Below are 10,465 nucleotides of genomic sequence, written 5' to 3' on the forward strand. Positions count from 1 at the left end.
GGAGTCCTGTCAGCTGAGAACCACGCCCTGCGACACTGAGGCCACCACCTCGTTCAGGCACCACGTCGCTCCTGGCTCTGAGAATAAAACCAGGTAGCGTGACTAGCAGCCTCGATAACCCTGGACAAGGCCCTGGAACATCCTGAGGAAAACAGAATCACAACACAAAGTCACGTCGACTTCTGCCGACGGCCGCCCAGCATTCACTGCAAGTCGGGAACACACAAAGATGTCACTTTTCCTCTTTGAGCTGCCTAACGGTCACTACAAGCTTACGTTGAGATGCTCCAAGTCTGTATGCCTTGTGAAAAATAGTACCACACTGTAGAATTAGGAAATCAATAACCAAGTGTTTTTATTGCATATACTGTAGTCCTGTCTAAATGCCTTCTAGCAGGAATATAGTACCGTAGTGCTTATTCTGTGAATATTACCATCTATTTTTTACATTGTACAGTATAGAAAACACAGGTTAACTCTGAAGTGGCAGGCATGTTCCACTCTGACAAACAGACAACTTTTGCTGTAAGCAATACCTAGTGGTATGAGAATTCTATTTCAAGTCCTACAATATTTCAACTTACAGCTTGTTTGGAAAAAAAAAAAGAAATTTCCATTTTTGTAAAAATATATGTTTCCTGATTACCTCTTGCTAATAAATCTATTCTATCTCAGGGTGAACGGTGGAATTTTGATGGATTTCATTTATTCATGCAAGGGATATTTGATGAGCACTTGGTCCTTATCAGGCCCTGGGCTCAGACCAGAGATCTGGAGTGATAAGGGCCGAATCCCTGCTTTGGGGGGTACTCATAGTCTGATGAGGGAGACTGTTGATGTTCTGTATTGCAGCAGGAACAAATAGCTCCAACACTTAATGTGATGGCTGAAAACAATCTTTCACAGTTCTGTGGGTTGACTGGGCCCAGCTGGTGGTTCTTGCTTGGAGTCCCTTGTGAGGTGCCAGTCACAGAGCAGCTGAGGCTGGAGTCATCTGAAGGCTCGACTGGACGAGGTGTCCAAGATGGTGCTCTCCCATAGCTGGGGGCTGAGGTGGGGCTGTCAACCAGAGCGTCCACACGTGGACTCTCCACGTGGCTTGGGCTTCTCACAGTGTGGCAGCTGGGTCTGAAGAGCAGCCTTCCAAGAGACTCAGGCAGAAGCTGCCAGGCTTCTTCTGACCTAGGCTCAGAATTCCCAGAACATCACACCCACAGTGTTCTATTGGTCAAGCACTTCACCAAGGCCAGCCTGGTCACAAGGGGAAGAGAATCAAGCACCTCCTCTTGATGGGAAGAGCCACAAAGAATGTGCAGCCATCTTTAAGCTACTAGAGAGACAGACCGTTTGAGCCACACTGTCACAGGGTGGTGCAGGAAATGCCTTGGGGACACCACGGAGGAAAGGAGAGTGGTGGGGGGATTGGAAAAAGTTCCACAGAGGTGTGAGGAGGGTGTGGGATAAGTAGGGATGATTTTCCAGAAGAAGGTGGCGGGGAGGGCATTGCTGGGCAGGGGGACCAGCAAAATCCCAGAAGCATGAAAGAATACACTTGTTTGGGGAAGAGCTAGTATGGGCATGCCCCCAGGGAAGGCACCCTGGTCCTCCCCAGACCCCTCCTCACAACCACCCATGAAGGGTTGGCCCAGAACACGACCCTCAGTGACAGGCATGAGGCCCGCTGGGAGGCAAGACCCATTTCCCTGGGACCTGCAGCCAACAGGCTCCATGACTGCTTGTTTTCTTCGGACACAGAAAAGCAGTTAAGGTTGCTGGGAGGATTCAGTGTGCTGCTACAAGCTGCTACCCTGAGGTGATGAGCACGGGACAAGCACTTGCTAACCATGAACTATCTGTAGAGCCCTGACTGTTTCAGGTCATCTTAGGCACTGCGGACTTAGCCATGAACAATGCAGTCAAGGTACCTGCCCTGGGACTTCCCTGGTGGTTAAGATGCTGTGCTCCCAATGCAGGGGGCCCGGGTTCGATCCCTGGTCAGGGAACTAGATCCCACATGCCGCAACTAAAAGATCCCACATACCAGCAACTAAAGATCTGGCGTGCCACAACTAAGACCCGGCACAGCCAAATAAATAAATAAATATTAAAAAAAAAAAAAAGGGCACCACCACCACCACCAAAAAAAAAATTTCCCTGCCCTTGCGAGGTTTACATTCTGCTGGGTGATAACAATGGACAATTTCTAAAAATACCCAGGGCAGTGTGACAAGTACCACAAGCACAGTCCAGCAGGGCAGTGTTGAGGTCACCTGAGGCTGGGACAACTGACCTGAAATCTGGATAATGAAAAACCATGATGCTATCGTTAAAGAGGCTGTGAGGTGAACACTCACCTGAGTGCAGGTGCTCCTGTTCTGGTTGTTGTGAGGCGCTGGGCGATTCTCTGAGGCTTTCTCAGGGCCAGGATTAGGGTGAGACAAGAGAAATGCCCACCTTGGGTGTGAAATATAAGGGATTGCTAAAAAAACGTAGTCATAAAGGTATCAGTCTAATGCAATATTTTTTAAAAGTCAAAATCAGGGACTTCCCTGGTGGTCCAGTGGTTAAGATTTCGCCTTCCAGTGCAGGGGGTGAAGGTTCCACCCCTGGTTGGGGAGCTAAGATCCCACATGCCTCACAGCCAGAAAAGCAAAACGTAAAACAGAAGCAATATTGTAACAAACTCAATAAAGACTTTAAAAGTGGTCCACATCAAAAAAATCTTTAAAAAAAAAGTCAAAATTAATGTAAAAAAATCTGTGAAGAACAAAATATCAATTTTTTCATAAAGGCAGGATGGGTATTACTGATTTTCCCTCTCGCCTCAGGTTCCATCCAGTGTGGCTTGACAAGGCTACCTGTCCCTTTTACAAGTGAACTGTAGGATGGCTCTAGTTCCAGAAAGGAAATAGTATTGGTCCAGGCCGTAAGCTCATCCGTGGGGAGGGATGGTGAGTTTGTTTACCCTCTCTGCTTGTTTGTGTTCGGACAGTTGGTTTTGGAGGGTGTCTCTTGATCCCAACTGCACGAAGGAGCTTTTTTTTTTTTTTTTTTTTTTTTGCGTTACGCGGGCCTCTCACTGCTGTGGCCTCTCCCGTTGTGGAGCACAGGCTCCGGACGTGCAGGCTCAGCGGCCATGGCTCACGGGCCCAGCTGCTCTGCGGCATGTGGGATCCTCCCGGACTAGGGCACGAACCCGTGTCCCCTGCATCGGCAGGCGGACTCTCAACAACTGTGCCACCAAGGAAGCCCACGAAGGAGCTTTTTAAAAGGTCAGTACACAAGAGAGAAATTGCACCTGGTCCTCTAGCATCCTTTGGGGTAAGTGGGTTTCACGATGGCAGATGTGTTGCCTGTTGGCATCCGGCTGCCCCCTCTCCAGCTTTTTGCTCTCACCCTGTGTCTAATGATCATGGTTTCCTTCCCAGCAGTGGCCCTGCCAAGACCTCTCTGGCTGCCAGGGAAGGAGTGTCTGGAGAGGTGGGTGGTGGTTGTCTCGGGTGTACAGCAGTACCCCCAGACCTACCCTCGCCCCCCCGCAAGAATGTACCTGACACCTGGGTGTGCATACCTCGGTAACCAGCATCCCGCCCCGCTCCTGACCTCCTAGAGCTCATGACCCAGCTGAAGAGAAGAAACACAAAGCAAACAGCACTCAGGTTTCTAACTCCAGCTCACGCCTCTCTCCAGTCTCCTCAAAAAAAAAACTACCTAGAAGGTGCCTCCACCTGGGTGCCTTACTGCCACCTTACTCGACTGGACCAAACTGGCCTCATCAACTTCCCCACCACACCTGGGCCTCCTCAGCACCCCTACCCACCAGTCATGCAAGCTAGAAATCCAGAGGTCACCCCTGACTCCCACTTCAAAGGGTCACCTGATCCAGGCAATGTTAACCTCCTAGTTATCTTTCCAGCCAGGTCACAGTTCTTCATTGCCTCTGCCACTACCTTGGGTGAGCAGTTCTCAGCTTTTTGACCTCAGGGACCCCTCTATACTTGTAAAAACTATTGAGGATTCCCCCCCCTAGAAAAAACCATATAACTGGGTTGTATCAGTAGATATAATTGTAGTACTGATTTTTTATTTTTTTTATTTTTATTTTTGCAGTACTCGGACCTCTCACTGTTGTGGCCTCTCCCGTCACGGAGCACAGGCTCCGGACGCACAGGCTCAGCGGCCATGGCTCACGGGCCCAGCTGCTCCGCGGCATGTGGGATCTTCCCAGACCGGGGCACGAACCCGTGTCCCCTGCATCGGCAGGCGGACTCTCAACCACTGTGCCACCAGGGAAGCCCTGAATTATGTGTTTTAAAATGGTTAGTTGTATACTATATTGATTTCACTTCATTTGAAATTTAAAAAAAAAACAGTAAAAAAAAAAAAGAAAGGGGGGCAGGGGGTTGTTCAGAGAGAACTTCTTAGAGGCACTGTCCCAAACTGGGCCTTGAAGGGCTAGAAACCCAAGGTTTCTAGCTGAGCAAAGAGTTGGGGGGCCTGGGTGTCTCAGCTGAGGGACAGTCCGAGCGATGGCTGAGCAAGTCTGGTGAGGCGTCCAGGGAGAGACGGGACCAGGCAGGTGGCAGGTGGGAGGGGCCTGCTGGGGTCCCTGAGTGGCTGGCCGGGGAGTCACCCAGAGGTACCACAACAGGGCTTGATGACGAAATCAGGCATACTCCCTCTGGCCCAACCTGACTCTATTTTCATTCAGACAGTCCCTTATCAGCACTGATCACAGCATACGCCATAATGTATGTTTAGTGTGCAATTACTACCCACACTCAGATCAAGTGACTCATGGCCCAGTGACAGTCAAGGCCCACTTCTTATTGCCGGCAAGGGAAGTCAGGTATGTCCTGCTCACACAGGACAGGGTCCTGGCAAACCGGCTGCTCGCCTTCCAGGTCTGGAGCCTCCCCACGGCCCCAACTGCTGTGCTTTCTCTTTGGTTCCCGCCAAGCCTCGTGTCCACCCACAAACCCATACACCCATTCTTGCTTCTCTCCAGCCCTCTCATGGCACCCGGAAGCCTCATCAGGAGGGGAGTACAGCACCTCCAAACATCTCTCAGCCAGAATCCGAAGCCCCTCACATATCACCTTTAAAGCCACCAGTGTTTTAGCGTCTGACTCAATAAATAACAACAACGACTGCTACTGCTACCGTTTCTGCCCAGCTTGCAGCGTGTCAGGCTCTGTGTCTGAGCTCGAGCTCCTGGGTATTTTTACCTCCATTTCACAGAGGAGGGCAAGATACAGGAAACCTGATTTTCAAAATATTTAACCACCAGTATGGCATGAGTACTGACCACTCAGACTAACAGCCAAAAGGGTGCAAACTGGCTGAAAGTCAACCAGCTCTGCAGGACACTCTCCAAAATAGTAGAGGATAAAGCATAACAGTGTGTGATGCAGGTGATTAATTCAGGAGTTCAGGAAGAGGAAGTTTCTGTGGAGGCAAGAGGGACAAGGCAGGAGGAAGGGCGTGGAGGTAGGGCTGTGCCCAGGACAGGGAGCTCACCTGTGGAATGCTGAGGAGTGCAGTGGCAGTGGACGCTGCAACAGAGTAGGGATATATCATAGAAGGTCTTAAGTGAAAACAAAGGAGTGTAGGGCTTCCCTGGTGGCGCAGTGGTTGAGAATCTGCCTGCCAATGCAGGGGACACGGGTTCGAGCCCTGGTCTGGGAAGATCCCACATGCCGCGGAGCAACTGGGCCCGTGAGCCACAACTACTGAGCCTGCACGTCTGGAGCCTGTGCTCCGCAACAAGAGAGGCCGCGATAGTGAGAGGCCCGCGCACCGCGATGAAGAGTGGCCCCCGCTTGCCACAACTAGAGAAAGCCCTCACACAGAAACGAAGACCCAACACAGCCAAAAATAAATAATAAATAAATTTTTAAAAAGGAGTGTAGATGGGGAGAATGTGTGAACAACAAGTGATTGAAGGAGGCCCTGGAGGCAGACACGCTCTGGGCTCCAGCCCCTGAGTTCCTGCCTCCCGCAGATGCAAGAGTGAAGCCAGCTGAACAGGGATAAGTTTCCCGTGCACAGGAGTACAGGGGCTTACAGAAAAGTCCAGAAACTGGTGCTCCGTCATAGGGCCAGGACGAGGGTGAAAGAAATGAGACATACCCCCTCAGGTGCAACATTTAAGGGAGGGCCAAAAAACTCAGTCATGGTATTTTTATTGCATAATATTTTAATGCAATATTTTAAAATAACAAAAATTAATGTAAAAACCTATGATGAACAAAATACCACACATGAAGAAACAAAATAATGACAGGATCAAACCCTATACTTGCTCAACATAACCTTACTGCCTTCACCCCAATCCTGGCCATAATGAAACACAGCTTCTGGACTTTTCTGCAAGCCTTCACACTTTCTTGGATGTGAATACAGCACCTTCAGGGCTTAAAACCAAACCAGTGTTGGTTCCCATGTTCCCTGACTTCTTAGGGGACAAACAACGCCTTCTCATGCAGTTGGAGGACATTGTGAGGCTGACTTCTCTGACTCGGGGCAAGGGACATAACCAAGATAGCTAAACAGGATGTTTCCTCATCAACAATGGAACTAGCAAGAGGTCCAATTTCATATTACGATCCAACCGAAGTTGCTCTTTGATGCAGACTTATACACCTCCTGCATACGTTACCTTTCCCACTCTACAAACTCTCTGGTCACTCATCTCTATATCCACTGATTCATCCTTCCACCCATCCCCATCTACCCATCCATCCATCCATCCCATCCATCCTTCCACCCATCCATCCACCCACCCTCCCATCCAATCCATCCATCCACCCATCCAATCCATCCATCCACCCATCCATCCCATTCATTCATCCATCCATCCTTCCTTCTTTCCAACCAAGCATCCATTTAGTCTTTCAACCATAAAGCCATTTTCCCATATATCCATCCATCCCTACTTCCATCCATTCATCCACTTATGCATCCTTACAGACCGTCATCCACCCAAACCACTTAACCAAACCTCTGCTTACCTACTATGTAAAAATCAGCATATGGGTGTGAAAAGAGCTCCATCACCTACCAGCAGACCTACTTAACTTCTCCAAATCTAATTTCTTTATCAAGAAAGTGGCTGTGTGTATTCTCAAAGAAACTTCACAGGGCTGTTATGAGCATTAAAGAACAAAATCCCTGTAAAAGGTAGTTATTGTAAATATTACATTATTGTGGCAATGATTATTATTATTACAAGATGCTAGAGGTAGAGGGCAGAAATATAATACATCTGGTGAGGGGCCCAGTTTTCCTGCCAGGATGTTGACTCTGACAAGTGATCTGGGAAACCAGTTAAAGCCGTAGGTAATAGCTGGGGAAGAGGGGGATGACCAGCAGATTTGGCCTAAAGAAAAAGGATCAGTGGAGGTGCGGTGGGCAATAATTCCTAGAACAGTAAGAAGGAGGCGCTGACTGAGGATTCCAGGAGCTGTGGTTGGCTGGATGCCTGAGCTCTGCTGATGCCTCAGGGAACTCTAGGCCTGGACAATCAGGAAGGCAGGCAGGCCTCCAGGCTCAGTTTCATTCACCTGCTTCCGTGGAACAGGTGCCCACTCTTGTGGAGAACTCTGGACTCAGTTAGCCAGCGGTTCAAACACCAGCTCTCTTACTTAGTAGCTGTGGGACCACAGATGAGTTAACTTACGTGTCTCAGTCACCTCATCTATGTCATGGGGGAAAACATCAGTAGAATTAAGAAAGTTTATTCATGTAAAGCGCTTGGCACCGAGTCTAACACATCCCTAGAGGACATAATGACTCCTGGGTGTGGAGGATAAGACCTGCTCTCCCCTCTTGGCCTCCCCAGACTCCAGAAGTGCAAAAATGGGGCACAGGAGCCCGAGACCAGGCCCAGCCCTCTATCACCAGAGACACCAGTCAGCCTGAGCCTTTCACCTGATGTACTGGTTTCCTATTGCTGCGGACCAGATTACTACAAACTTAAGAGGCTTAAAACAATGCAAAGTTATTACCCCACAGGTAGAGAGGTCAGAAGTCCACGTGGAGGTACTTCCCTGGCAGTCCAGCAGTTAAGACCCCCATGCTTCCACTGCAGGGGGCACAGGTTCGTCCCCTGGTCGGGGAGCTAAGATCCTGTTTGCCACGTGGTGTGCCCGGAAAAAAAAAAAAAAAGTCCGCGTGGATTTGGCTGGTTCCTGTGCTCCAGGTCTCACACAGCTGAAAGCAAGAGGCCAGCAAGGCTGCCTTCCTTTCCGGCGGATGCCGCAGGACGAATCTGCTTCCAGGCTGATTGAGGTCGTTGGCAGAATTCAGCTCCACGTGGTTGTGGGGCTGAGGTCTCCATTTCCTCACTGGCTGTGGGCTGGGGTCCTTCTCAGCTTCTAGAGGCCACTCACAGTCCTTGGCTCATGGCCCCCGTCAAAGCCAGCCATGGTGGGTAGAGTCCTTCTCATGGTTCAGAGAGCTCTGATCTCCCTCTGCCTCATCCCTCTGAGCCTCCCGCTTTCCTCTTCTGCTCTGAATGGCCACTGTGATTACATCAGGACCTCTCAGCGAATACAGGATAATCCCCCCAAGTCAGCTGATTTGAAGCCTAATTCCACCTGCAAAGTCCCTGCCCAGCAGTCTGTAGATTGTGTTCGATCAAATAACTGAGCGATGGAAACTAGCATTCTGCCCACCATCCCTGGCTCAGCACTCTGTGTCCAGCACCAGTCCTCAACCTCCCCTCTGTGGGAATACAGATGACCAAGACTGCAGAGAAACCCTCACAGAGGTGACGCCCGGCTGGAGCCAGCAGAGTAGATGAACTCACCAAGAAAGTGGCTGCAGGGAGCGAAGGACGGAGAGAGAGCCCAAGACTGAGCCCGTATTTGGGGTGAGTCACTATTATGGTGCCATGCTTGGGTCCAGTGTTTTACCTATAGCTAAACTGTAAAACTATGTTTAACCACTCTGGGAGGCAGGGCACCTACTCCCATTTTACAGATGAGGAAACTGAGGTCCTGTGGGGGCAAACCACTGGCTTAGGTCACATGGTGAATCTGTAGTAGGACTAGAACCAAACATTAGTCTATAACTGACCAGGCCAGTGCCTTTCACATCTCAGGCCTTCTGGAATGAACCACAAAGGAGAGTCACTGGAGACCCAGCACAGGGAACGAGTTTGGGGTCTGAGGTCTAATACTAGGGCCTTCGGTCCTGCCACTCTCCAGGTGGCTCAGATGGGCAGAAAGATGAGGTGGCTCCTGCACACCTGAAGGATAGGCCATCACAGAGGCTGGACACCTTTATCCCCAAGCCAGGGGCTTAACTTTCCAAATAGCAACCATGCAGGGTCTTTTCTCAGACATTTGCCTCAAAGCACACCCAAGGGGCATCCAGACAGGGGCTGATTTATAAACTGACAAAGATCTGCTTTATCTGAAAAGACAGTGTCTGCTGGCACTGCTAACCTTCATGCAGATTCAGTGCCCACCCTGAGTGGTCACCCTGAAGCCCTGTAAGTGCCGATTCCAGAGCCATACCCAGAGCTGCTAGTCAAATCCCAAGACAGAACTCCAGGAATCTGCTTCCCCAGGAGCCTCACAGGCAGAGTCGGGTGAGAACTAGGTTTCCTCCTGTCTGAGGGAGGGAGACATAAGACAGCTCACATCTGAGAGGCCAGCCCTAACAGGCTCTGACCACACCGAAATGCCTCGGGCTGCAAAAGAGCAGGGTGAGCAAGTGCAGTAGGTCAAACCTGGGTTCAGACTCCTTCTGCACGCTTACCGGGAACGTTACCATCAACTCTTGGAGCCTCAGTTTCCCCATTTGTAAAATGGCAGGTCCACAACCTGCCACTTGGCAGGGTGACGACCTAAGTGAAGAACGTGGACCCACTGGGTGCTTGACAGGTTGCTGCAGGCAGGTCTGATCATCCTCTCCTCTCCCTTGAAGCAACCCCTGTGCATGTTTCCTTCATTGGAGATGTTCATTGCTTTATTTATCTCACACCCGGGCTCTTATAAATCATATTCTTCCTTTTTTCAGATTTGCAAAAAAGAAAAAATGGCCCTACAGCTGCTAATAGGACTTTCTCAGCAGAAAGACTTTAGACTTTCTGCGGGGGTGGGGGGGGCGGGGGTAGGGGTGGAACAAGCTCATAGAAACAGCTATCTACTTCCTCTAGTTTAAGTTCATTCCAAGGCTCAAGGGACAACCAGGGGAATGTGATTAATGAGGGTGGGAGATGGGGGCTCTGGGGTGGGGACAGGCACCACCCTCGCCCATAGTGCCTGCCAGTCTCGACAGACCGGCAGATCTAGGACCCCGCCGGACGGAGCGGTCCAACTCTCCTCTGCCCTTCCTTGCGGAGAAGGAGAAAGGGGAGTGATGTGACCAGGACGGGAGGTCGAAAGCGCTCCACTCCCATGAGCCTGGCGCTCCGGGCAGTCCTGCAGGGTCCCGCCGCCTCCCGCCTCCTCCC

The sequence above is a fragment of the Mesoplodon densirostris genome, chromosome 4, assembly GCF_025265405.1.
Source record: "Mesoplodon densirostris isolate mMesDen1 chromosome 4, mMesDen1 primary haplotype, whole genome shotgun sequence".
Taxonomy (NCBI): Eukaryota; Metazoa; Chordata; class Mammalia; order Artiodactyla; family Ziphiidae; genus Mesoplodon; species Mesoplodon densirostris.